Consider the following 13,157-nt stretch of genomic DNA (forward strand, 5'->3'; position numbering starts at 1 on the left):
AAATGGCATAAAACTGTATCAGTTACCAGTTTCATTAAGTTAAAATTTTCATGTTGGACCTTTTAGGAACTGTTCGTACAACAACATGCTAGGATCGATGCGGAAGATCTGATTTAGAAGATTCTACTGACTTTCAGCGATGTACTTTATGTATCACCGTAAATATTTGTTTTGACAACTTACCATTCAAGGCCAATATTTCAGCGTGAACCTTTCTCCCCTGCCAGTCCATCAGGATTGATTTCGTTTGGCAGAGACGAAGGAGACGGAAGAATGACGTTTCTCTTAAACAACATAAATGATTGTTCCGGGCTTGACATGAATTCTCTGTAGAAGGCCATTCCAGGGTTTTCCTTTGAAAAGCGAAAATGATGAAACTTGGTAATGTTTGGAAGCTTCTTAAAGTATTGTCCAAAGAATGAAATTCAGTCATATACCGGAAGAATCACTCTCCCATCGTGCGTTCCCACCAGTTGTGCCTTGTTTACTCCAGTTGAGCTGGAAGTCTCTACCAGGCGCGCAAATTCGTACAGCGATGAGACATGGTTGACTTTGTACGCTTTCTTTATTAACCCGAAACAACGGTCCGGAGCAAACTTCGTGTGACCAGGGACAAGAAAAGAGTAAGTGATGGTATGATGCAGATTCATCATAGTTCTCCATGCCAAATACCACAGGAAATAATTATTTTTATTTTGTCCGGCACAGTTGTCAGCATTCAGATGCGCGTCTGTTTCTCCCAGTCCATGTTTTTTTAAATAGTGGTGCACGTAACTGATGGTTGGATTGGCTCCTTTGCCGGTAGAAGAAGCCTCGTCTATGATAAAATTGACCTGTCTTGGTAGGCCTTTGCAAATAACACCAAATAGCCCACACTTTCTAGGAGTCTTGAAGGACATAGGTCCAGGTTGAAAGGGATTGCTGGGGATGTTGACCTGTTGAGCGTAATCGAAGGAATAGTGAATTGTAGCATTAAGAGAGCAGGGCTCTGGGCTTCCACTTCTTAGAAAGGTTCTGGTTCCAATTTTTTCCAGAGTATTCTCGGAGCTGAGACATGAGTCCCTGTAAAACTGTCTTTCTGCCTGAGCACAGTTCAGATGTTCCTGGTGAGCTTTCACACATTCCGGTTTTACGTTATCCGACAGGTTTGCGGCTCTTTGTAATTTCGTAGTGTTCTGCTGGCAGGTGAAGCAGAGATCAGTCATTGGTTTGGCGACCACCACGTTGGGATAAAATTGTTCCCATAGCTGTAGGAACTTCGTGTAACAAACTGCTTGCAAATCTAAGGCTTCACAAGCCACTTCATATGCTCGCCACACGCTTTTCTTGGTTTCGGATAAAGACAGGACTTTGATTTCATCGCCCTTAAATCCCAGAATCCTTCCAGGGAGGGAGATCGCATTTTCCTCCACATAGTTCGACAAGAATGCCTTAACTCCTTCGATCGTAGCTTGGGAAACCGTGGTTGTGTGGCAGTCTCTTCGTGTTGCCATGTGTTCTCAGGGAGACACCGTGATTTTGGTAATGCTCTTTCAGCTGCCGAAATCGAGAGTCACTCAGTCCGCAGAAGTGTAGGAACATTTCTTTGCAAATAGGTAGTGAGTGAAAGTAGAAGCTGCATCAAGGGTTCCTACTTTATTTGGTTCCACTGGTCTCACGGTGGGTGAAAGCTTGAATACTTGCTAATATCACCAAGTCAAGCTCGTCATTTGATAGTTCCAAGCAATTATTTAAGTTAAATAGGACTTCTGCTTCCGAAAACTGTCCAGAACATGGACCACTCTTCGCTCCAAGAGCACAGCCACATCTATCGCGCACAAATTTTTTGAATTTTTCGATATGTTGTTCGTTCTCTGTTTCTTCTTGATTTAAAACTTTCCTGATTGCATCTTACCAAAAGGCATAGTGTTATCGGTCGTCACAACAGTTTTTTGTTGTCATGGAAAAACAGTGGAGAATAAGCATTTTGACAACGGGGAGGCGTGCTGCGTGACTCGAAGACCAGTCCTTGACACGTGAGCAGTGTTTACCTCCTGGAACGTCACATGGTAATTTAGTTGTCATCCACCTCACAGGTTAGACTTTCAAAAAAGTCCTTGGTCTTATTTACCTCTTGCGACTTTGTCGCTCGCTCGGCCGCTTTGCGGCCTAAAAGGCTTGCTTCGTTTGCTTAGCTATAGCTAATTCGTGAGGTCGACTTGTGGCAAGTCTACTCACAGGTACGCTTATTTAAAGTTACAGTCTCTAGTACAAACAAATGACTTGAATATGTTTCAAAGAGTTTTTTGTAACACATTTATTTATAGTGATAGAATTTTATTCGGGTCATGCATTATCAGTCAACAGCAAAAACCAATCGTCAAAACTTTCGCTAGACGTACAATAAAATCATTCGATTCGTCTTTTTCCCTCTTGCGACTATGTCGCTCCCTCATGGTCAGTTTCTTTCGCAGAAGTTATAACAAATTTGTTTAGGATACGCCTGCGAACGAGAATTTCGCTCGCTCGTCTGCTTCGTGACCTATTAAGGTCGCTTTGGCGAAATCTTTCTTTACGTATGGAGCAGTGAAACTTCTGACCGAAACATGGCTATTTCTCACTCAATTCTAACGGCAGATGGTAAACAGTTTAACGGAAGGTCATTTTTTCTAACGCCTCTGCCAGGCGTTCCAACGGATACAAATTTTGTATTAACACCTACGCTGTCCGCTCTAACACTCTAATTCTAACGGCTAATGGATACAGAACTTCAGCTAACGGGTAAACTTTTTGTTCTAACGCTAAACTATTAAAGCTAATGGTTTTGTTAACGCCTCTAACACTTTTGAAAGAGCTTTCTAACGGGCAGCTAACGGATGGTTAACGGTTTTGCCCGTTTAACGGATAAGCATTAAAGTACGTTTTCCCGTGTACGGTCACAAATGTTGTAATAACTCTTATTTTCCCTTGTACTATCACTACAGGTATGCACCGTCACCAAGGAATAACTTACAATCATAGAAAGTTTTTTCAATTAATGAATTAAAGGAGGACAGTTTTGAGCTTATCTTTTCATTGTTTAATAATTGTAGCTCAAAACTACCAAATATTATAGTGAAATGCTTACCCAACCGTAAATTGTGCGTCATCATGGGTTTTGACATGAAGATGAAGAAGAACTTGAAGCCCTGGGTGGAAATGGAGGTGCAGGCAGAGATGGTGCTGATACAGGTGAAGAGGGTGAAATAGGCCTAGGTACCGTTGAAACAGGACGGTTGACATTTGACAGAGGTAATACACTCGTTGTCGTTGGTTTTCTTTTGCTGCTGATTTAAATATTGATCACATGAGTTTACAAGACTGGTTTACACCACACACTTTTCCCTTTGCCAACTTTGAAGACATTAGTGAATTATACACATAATAGATATATGAATGACATTTAATTTGCATCATTGCTTTTTTTTTTTTACCTGGATTTAAGTTCTCGCTTCCCACTTAAGCAGTCTCTTTTGTACTTACGTCTGCTCTGCCATGCCTGCCCCAGTCTTACCCGCACCTTGCGACAATATTTGGTAGAGCCCATTTGTGAACATGCTGCTTTAACCTAGAAAGTCATAAAGGAAATATATTGACAATAAATTAAAGTGACCCTAAACTATGTTTGAGACATGTAAAATCAAATAGAAGACTGTTTCCACAAAGTTAGTAATAGAATAGAAAACTTGAAGCCTTCACTCCTGCCACATAAACTTTTTTCAATATGCATGAATGCATCAAAAGACAATGTGTAAATGTACGTCTTTTTATAGCACCCCAGTCAGCCAGGTAGTGAATCCATTTTTTTTAAACAATTTGTCTGCAAATAGAGTAAAATACCACGTACAAGAATACGACAATAATGGTGCTAGCTTCATATGGATGTATGTTGCACAAGAGGAATATCTCACCAGTTGAAAAAAAAAGTTCCCACTTAGAATCTGGGATGTCTTCAATTTTGGGAGCCTTGCTTCAAATTCTAGCACCTCTTGCACAATCTCTTAGCATGTTCTGGAAACACAGTGAAAGCTGAATTATTGATAATCTAGCTGATATATATATATCATCCAGGTGTTGTTCACCGTTGAAGCCAATAGATTGCTCTACAGCAAAGGAACGGTTGTAGAAGTAGTGAGCACATGAGGATTTTAATACAGCTCTGTTTTTTAGATCAACGCGAGGTTGATCCACCCATCAGTTAATCTGCATACGCACTGAAGTATCACTTAAGTTTACATCCGCAATATGAATTCCTGACATTGTTACAATTGACTGTTTAAATGAATGCTACAGATTTAAAATCTACATGCACGCACATTTGATTAACTATTATAGCTAAGAATGTAGTTTCTTGGATGTCTGCCGGTTGGTAGAAGTTCATTGCGCTTGTTTAAGGTTGCCATTTCAGCATATTCAAAGGCATATACCTAAAATGCTCACCCTGAAGAAAAGTTGTGTTGGAGATGATTTCTTATTTTTACCTGAAACTCCAAGGAGATCTTCAGCTGTGAATAGTTGGTTCCTGACTATGCCAGCAGTGTGTAACAGAAAATTGCACTGCTAGTAAATAATGATAATGATAATGATAATGATAGTGATTATAATAAAGGACAGGTTGGACCTCAGCCTACTACGGGGACTTGGAGGAATATAAAGTGGAATATGGATTTTTTTCCAGAACTGCACAATAACAAATATTATCATGAAGGTATTTATATAACTGGTCAGCATAATTCATAATAATTGAATGCACAGTGCATATTAGCACCGGATAAATGTGGTTTTGGAACCCGCATGTAGGTATCAAACACCTCTCTTAGATGTTTGGTGTCTTTATACTGAAACACTCCTCCTATAATCAAGTACATATTAGTTACAAGCTGAGTCAGTCATTCGTGTAGCATACCTGATTACTCTTGTCAACATCCATGTGATCGTAAGGATGTTCACTGAATTCACTTTCCATAGCCGAAATTGGTGAACTCGAGCTCTCCAACAGCCTGGTGTCTGATACTTGGGCTGATAGGTTGAATTCACTTTGTTTTTCACAACCATCTTCTTGCTGCAGAGCTTCCGTATCTTTATTATTTCGCCCACCTTCCAGCCACACGCCTTCAGGTCTTCTCCCCGGGCAGCTTTCAGGGTAGCCACATCAGTTATCTGTTATCCTGGTCGGATCAAAAAGCGTGAACATTGTGATTTGGCATAGGCAAGAAACGCAAATTCACATACTCCTTTTTGCGAAAAAGTTTTTTAATATGGCAGTGAAACAAAAAGAGGAAAAATTACGATGAGTGTTCCGATCTGACGCTTTTCTGATTCATGCGCCATTTTAATATAAAGCTTACATTCAAACATCAAATAAGCGCTTATTTAACCTAAATAAGTTGTTATGGACACTGGAAGCTCAAACTATCCACTGAAACTAGAAACGTAAAAACATTTGAATATATAGCAATGCAACTGTGTTAAAATTGGCGCCATTTTTCTGAGAATCTATGGCTTTACAAGCGTAAAACGTAAACGGTCAACCCATTTCAACGACAATGTCAGCTAAACTTCTAAAAAATTCTTTCGGATGGTTAACTTGTGCAATATTTGTAGTAAATCAAAAGTGTCGCTTCTAAAACGTGTAATATAATAGGTTCTGCAATGTACAAGTTATGACAGTGTGCAAGATAATTGACCCCAACGGTTTCAAGGACGAATTGTACAAAATCTAAGTACAAGCTCATCTACTTGCCATTTCTCCCTTAAGTACACTGCAAACACCATTGAATGAACTCTCAGTGAAGTTACGTGGACTGATTAGATGCCTCAGATCACTAGCCATTGCTGTTAAATAAACGACAGCAAGTTGAAAAATACAGCCACAGGTCCTTGCAATCTGATAGTCTCGGATTCAAATTAAAATTTCATGCTTCGCGTCAATATGATCAAGCTGTAACCTGTAACTCAATGTTGACACACCTCATTCGAACTGGCGTATATGTGCATGTGCATGTCACTCTGTAAGGCTGTCATCTTTCGTATATTTTGTTTCAAATCAAGTTTGCTTCAATCACAGGTCAGACTAATAACTATTGAAGAAACATGTTTCATGTGTGAAATAAGTGTTTGTCCTGAAAATATCCATACAGTATTGTGCAAAAGTAATGGAAACGAAATTCGATGATAATTAGAGAAATTTCCTTTGGAGCGATTTTTCGACTATATTTCGCGAGTCCTATTGTTTGATGGACAACGATATTTGATGCTATGGATGATTTTCTTATTTCACTTTTTCTTCCCAAACATAAAGAAAGAAAGGAAGACAGATCACTACACTAACAAATTTTCATATAATAAATTTCTTATTGCGGAATCCATTTAAGGTGTACATGATAATTATGTGATAAAACAAATTCTTACCCCTGTTCTTCCTAGTTTTGTAAGGTTTGTGAAGTCCTGCCAGGCACTGTCAGACAACCTACTCTTGAGCTTAAAAAGCAGGTAAATCCAACCTGGCACTCTTATTAACTTCAATCTTTCCTGCCACACCTCTTCTGGAATAAGCTTCGAGAATGCCACTTTGACGCCTTTTTTCCCGGACAACCATTTCCATCACTGTACTAAACACTCCTCTAGCATCGCGGCCAACCTTCCCTGTCAGTAGGCAGCACTGCTGAAACACGGTACTGACGGATTCGCCTTTGCGATTGCAAAGTTCACTTATCTCACCCATTAATCCCACGGCTGTTTCACGGATTTTCCTTTTCTTAGAGACAGGGGAAAGATCTTCATCAGCCCTAAGTTCAGAGAGAGTCCTCTTCTTCCCAGATTTTGTCGGGAATTGAATTGGCGCAATTTTGAAATTTGGCGGGCTTGGAGTGCTTGGTGGAGTAGCTGGCAGAGACTCTCACGTTTGACTCTCCCAAGTCAAATTTTCTCTCGACACCGCAGAAACCTGCCCCTGGGATGATTCCACCCTGCACTGCACTTCATTTGGCTCTTCGACATCTTGATTGCAATTGGGATCAAAAGCGTTGATCCACGCCACCAAGGGTTGAAAATATTTCCACTTAACAAATGGCACATCCTCAAGCAACTTTTGGCGCAAGATTCCGACATCAAGGCCAAATGCTGAAGCAACATACACTTTCTCGTTTCGTCGACCTGAAGCCGAAAACCAACTCGCCGAAGCTGGATAGCCACTGCCATCGCAAAGATTATCAAATTTGACTTGGCAATATCCGTCAGAAAACACTCGGACATAACCGAGCGAACAAAACCTAGAAAGTTTACTACTGCATAAACCAGAATTTAGAGCAAACCATGACCTTTCAGGGTCTAAAGAACTAGAAAACACTCTGTACAGTTTTGGTGGGTCATTGGCCTCAGCGACTTCATCATGATTGCCACTCTCCATTCTCCTCGAAAGCCAGTGACTGAAAACATAAATCCGGCTGAATACATGCTATATCTTCAAACGTGGCGCCATAGGAAAACACTGCCATATAAAAGTGTTTCTAACTGTTTCCATCGTAAAGCTGGTAATTCGTTTACTAGTAGAGGTTCGGAAATCAAGCTAAAATTCTACTGATTCTACGATAGAGCTTGTACTGTACCATACTGCAAGCGATGGACTGGAACTATGCGTGTGTATAGAGGTGAACCGCATTCCTCTTACAGTGGACTTGTTTCTCATGTATGCATTTTTCTGGACCGCAGGTCTTTTCAGAGCCGATATGCTGGGTTTTTAAAGCATGGTACTGGCCATGCATTCAAATGTTTCGGCTGCACTTGTCCAACCACGCTTACTTTGTTTGCTTTTTGAGACACGTGCTGTGCCAACTTGAGTTGCGGGGGTGGGGAAGGAGGGGGGAAGTGAGTTCAAAGTGCGGAATGGGTCACTTTGAAATTTATGTGTGTTAGCTCTTAGGCTTACGTCGAATATCTTCCCTATTCAAAGCTGATGCATGATGAGTCCCAACAACTGGGGTTTAATTTATTCCCTTATTCATTAATTGCGTACACAAACAGTGTAGAAATTAGGATAAATTCATTTATTCGTATAGTGCGTTACAGAGTCGTAAAACCAATTTACTTTACAATCGTTTCATCAGTTCATGGCAATGTTCATTTATCAAAACGCAACCATGGCTTCCTTTCTTTTAGCGTTCGCATTGGTGGAATAACGTGCGGCTGCTTTCTGCCCTCGACACGACACGACATGACAGTAAAATATAAATTGTCTGCGTTGACTTATTTCTACTGGGAGTTATAGATCAGATTTCGTCTTTAACTGACTGAAACCATCAAGTGATAAGTTGTGACTGATGAATAGCAAGCTTTAGGAAGCATCATCTTCCGTGATCTGTCAACACGCTCATTGTGCTATATTGCGAAATCGGGTCACTTATGTATACCCATGGCTGACTCAATATGCGGTAACCAAGGCTTGGGGGTCGTCAAGATTTGATAATCATGTAAATTTTAAACAGCAAAAAGACCTGTCTTGTTTGCTTAATTATTCCATGCTGTAAAGAACAAAACATTTTGGGCTATTTACAGTATGTACAGTGAATGTTCACATAAATTTAAATAAAAAACAAAAGCTCATCATGTTCTAAAAAAGAAAAAGAAATCAGTGAAACATTATTAATATAAATATATAAATAAAACAGCAAAAGTAAATAACAACCCAATTTGGGGAATTAAAATTGAACCAATTTGAAAATAATCGAATAGAATTTGAAACAAAATATTAATTTTCTTGAATATTGAAATAAAGGTGCATTGTTCTGTACATTAGCTTTGGTATGGTTGTAAGGTCTCTAAAGGTATTCCCCAGAGTCCACGATTGCAAAGTGTCTAAGTACGTGTCCTAGAATCCATGCACATGACGTTATGGTCTAGAATGTATAAGGCTCATCGTCCTCCCCATCTGCAGTCATCAAGCATCCAGTTTTTTCAAAAAGTTTCTTTACAAAGTCCTCATCAGAGCTCAGTTCCCTCCGTGCTTCACCAGCCCATTTTGTCATCAAGACCCTTCTTGTTTTAGCAGGAATGCTATCATGCCACAATTCAAGGTTCTCCTCCTTTTCCAGCCACTTCTCCATCTGTTCGCCTATTTTTCTCTTGATCATCTTTCCATAACCAGCATCTATAGGCTGCACTTTGTCTGTGTGGTTTTCAGGCAGAAAAAAAGACCACAGTGTTTAAATCTCTGCCAGCTTCATGGAAGTTTTGGGCTTGCTGAAAGGCAACATTATCTGCAAAAAGTACCTTTTCTGGAGTCATGCGTGGAGCTCGTGTGGAGCGGACGTGAATTTTGAGCAGCATCTTCCCTCCTCTCTTTCGGTGAAAATCTTTTTGGTTAATGGGCATATGATTCGCAAGAAAAACAAACGTGGAGACCGCGGTTCGACAGAGGAAGAGACGAATGTCGCTAAACGGCCAAATAACAAACCAAACGCTCACGAAGAAGATAGCGATAACATGAAAGAATCTGATCATGCAGCTTCAGAGGAAGAACCAACGCCTAATGAAATACGTGACATGTCAGCGGACCTTCAAAAGTCGGTCACAAGCATCTTAAAAGAAAACTCTACTTTGAGAGAGGACATACAACAGTTAAAATTGTGCCTTCAGTCAAAAGAAAGAGAAGTCAGCGTTTTAAAAACATCTTTGGAAAAGGTGTCAAAAACTAATGAAACTCTGAAGACCGAACTTCAACAAGCTAAAGATAAACTCCAGAAGCAAGTGGAAGAGATGGACAATCTGTACATGGCGCTCGATGATTTGGAGTAGTACACCAGGAAAAATAGCCTAGAAATTCATGGGATACCAGAAGATTGCCATAATGACGGAAGAAGAAGTATTAAAATTGGCAACCTCGTTAAATGTTAATGTTAATCCGAGTGACATTGAGATAGCACACAAACTCAAACGACGTGGCAATAATTCGAGTCCAGTTATTGTTAAATTTATTAGCCACTAGGTTAAAACGAGTTTATATAAGGAAAGAGTTAAGTTAAGGAATGTTGAGGTGTCGGATGTGTTTCCCGGTTATTCCAATGTAGTGAGGAGTGAAAAACCTCGAATCTTTCTCAACGAAAACCTGACGAATTATAGACGGGGACTTGTATCGAGGGCAAGCGAAATGAAAAAAGATGGGCTTTTGACGAGTTTTTGGACAATCGATGGAAAAATCTTTGTTAAAACATCACCGAGTGGCGATCCTGTTCGAATCTTCAGTTACTATGATTTAGACAACCTGTGAGCGAACTTGTTGTTTTACTCGACAAAACAATGTTTGAATTGACAGAGGAAAATTTACCGTTACTGTAATCCTTACAAATAATCTTGTTAGCTAGTTGATTAACTCAGAGAGGAGGGAAATATGGGTGGGAACATTCACGAAGTTAGTACCCAATTCGGACTTTAAGTGTTCTGTGTTTTAAATTTTCGTTTTTTTATTATTTTTTTCGTCATATTTTTGAGTGTATTTATTAAAGCCTATTTCGTATTGAGTGTGTTGTCTAACAAACAAACATGCAAAATCATCTCCCTAAATGTTCGAGGCATTAGAAATTCTATAAAGAGTAGTAGCATTTTTGCATATCTTAAAGATCAAAAGGCTACCTTTTATTTTCTACAGGAAACATATTCCGAATCACGTGAGGAGTCATTCTGGAAAAACGAATGGGGAGGTGAAATCTTTTTTTCTCATGGCACTCGCCACAGTAAAGGAGCTTGCATATTATTAAATCCATCTATCAAAGAAAACAAAATTAAAAACTCCTTAAGCGACAACTCAGGAAGAATTGTAGAAAATAATTGTAATTTTTATTTAAACACTGAAGATTTTCTTTTTGGTGTTTCCTCTGTGTCGAGTGTTCCGTGTCGAGTGTTAAATTATACCCTCTTCTTCCTACGTAATTATATTTATAAAAAAAAAGCTCTAGAATGACTCGCCACCTCTATTGCTCCCGGACTTTATCAAAAAAATGAGATATAAATATAAAATTGAAAATATTTCTTAAGATATATATAATGAATTCTCCTCTTCTTCTTACATTGTAAAGTGCTGTAAGTATTGTACGTTTTAGGCTTTAAATGTTGTATGTGTTTGGAATAAAGGTATATTGAAAAAAAAAAAAGAAAAAAAATCCTGAAGGCCATTTTTCAGAGTGTTTTCAGTCCACTTTATGTTGGTCTCTGAGTCCATCCATGCGCATGGCTGGAAATAGACATCAATGTCCTGTCATACTTCTCTCTCTCCTGTGTTACCTCGAAATACTATGGCTGGGTTAACAGTCTGTCTCCCTTCTGCTCTTATGCAGAGTTGTAGAGTTGCTGGTCTTTTATCAAGACCAGAGCCTGGTTGAGAAACCCAGACCTGTTTGCTTCCTGACAATTCATATGTCCTGTCCTGTTCAACAACAAAAGGAAGAGGGACTTGGTCAACATTGAACCTTTGTTTTGGCATCCATCGTCCATATTTCCTGTCTGGAACAGCATTGCTCCTCCTCCTTTCGACTGGACTGCTTTCCTTAAATGGAATTTCTGAATATTTTCTCTAGCAGCGTCTGTAGAATGCTGTTTTTGGTTTGTTCTGCGTTTCAAAGATATATTATTCCTTCGCTTGAAACGCTGAAACCAGTTGTCACTAACTTTAAATTTTTCGGCCTCTTCCTTTCCGTAGCACATCTCGATTTTCTTCATTATATTAGATGTAATCCACGGCTTAGAAATTTTACTTCCTTTTGCTCGCCTGAGCTTGAACTCTGCGACAAGAAGCTTTGTAGTGCGCGGATATCGTTCGCTATTTTTGGCCAAAACGCCAACCATCTTTCTTCGTTGTTGTGACTCTCTTACGCCTCCTGTATTGGCCTTGCGTTTGTTGAGTGACATTTCGGCAAATATTTTATCCCTGGCCTTGTTCCACTTTTAACGAGACACTTGCTTATCTGCTTCGCTTCTGGCACTTTCTTCCATTTATTCCTGGAATTGCTCAGAGTCTAGAAGATCAAGAGTTTTTTCTTAAAATTCTACCGTGTATGACTTGCGGGTAGCGCTCCCACGTCGCCATTTGGGAATTTCGTTTGCAGTGCGCGAACTGTCATCTCGTCTCTCCTCAATTTCTTGAACATCATTTGACGGGGAGCTACTAGAATGCAAGCTTATGCTTTGATCAGTGCTTTCTTGACCATTGCATTCCGATGGATGCTTGAATCTCATGTGCTGATCAGGATATTGTTTTCCCAAGAAGGATTAACTGCAAATACCACATTGAACAGAATCATACTTCAGCTTGACAGCCTTTGGCAGTGTTTCTGTAACGTCGTATAGGTCTCCACTTCGTAATTCAATCTTATTTTGGATTCCACAGTCGAATAGAATGTGATTCATTATAAAAGAAGCCCCATACAAATATAAAAATCCGCGTGGAACGGAAATTGTGCCAGCTCGATGTGTGACGAGCCAGCCATCACAAGTGGACAGCGGCCTCCAAGTAAGTGCTAAGACAAAGAACGCCTTGCAGAAATTATCACAACTCGGTGAATGTTTCATTGTTGTCTCTGTCTTTTATCACTCTTTCTTGTGCTAAATCTACATTTTATTCTTCGAAAATCAACCACAAACAAGCTAGAGCAATGGCAGATGAGTACGGTCTTTATTGAGGGAAGTGTTCGAGGCCATCATGCCTATTTTAATGATGTAACTGTTGTCATTGGTGAAGTGTTGATGTGCGAAAGAGAACTTGACAATTTCACACAAATTGATCAAATAGTCAAAGCTCATAATTGCGTCTTGGCCATATGGCACTCTTGGGCAGGAAAGGGTGAAACAAATAACTGTCATGGGTTGAGAATAAGGAATGAGAAAATAATTTACAGACAGCCTAGTTTGTTGCCATAAAAATAGTGATAGGCCTCACCATGACTTGATACTCATGCTAATTTGTTCATTGTCTTGTAGCACGGTCTTTTGACTGACTTGACTGATTGTAAATTTGTGTGCAAGATATCACCTGGCCGCAATAACAGTTACAAACTGTTAGTTGAACTAAAGCAACTGAATACTACCAGAAAGAACTACTCAGTCACACTAAATCTCCAAACCAACTTTAGAAGCTGCTTGTTGTTAATAGG

General features: G+C 39.6%; 2 pseudogenes; both read right to left on the reverse strand.

Moving 5' to 3' along the window:
• The window catches only part of LOC146486383 (uncharacterized), a 93,550-nt pseudogene extending 91,705 nt beyond the window's left edge, over nt 1-1,845 (reverse strand).
• Nucleotides 1,846-8,690: 6,845 nt separating this feature from the next.
• On the reverse strand, nt 8,691-12,414 carry LOC146486391 (uncharacterized; annotated as a pseudogene).
• Nucleotides 12,415-13,157: the final 743 nt, after the last annotated feature.

Source organism: Pavona decussata, unplaced genomic scaffold (assembly GCF_977016875.1).
Source record: "Pavona decussata unplaced genomic scaffold, jaPavDecu1.1 SCAFFOLD_21, whole genome shotgun sequence".
NCBI classification, from domain to species: domain Eukaryota; kingdom Metazoa; phylum Cnidaria; class Anthozoa; order Scleractinia; family Agariciidae; genus Pavona; species Pavona decussata.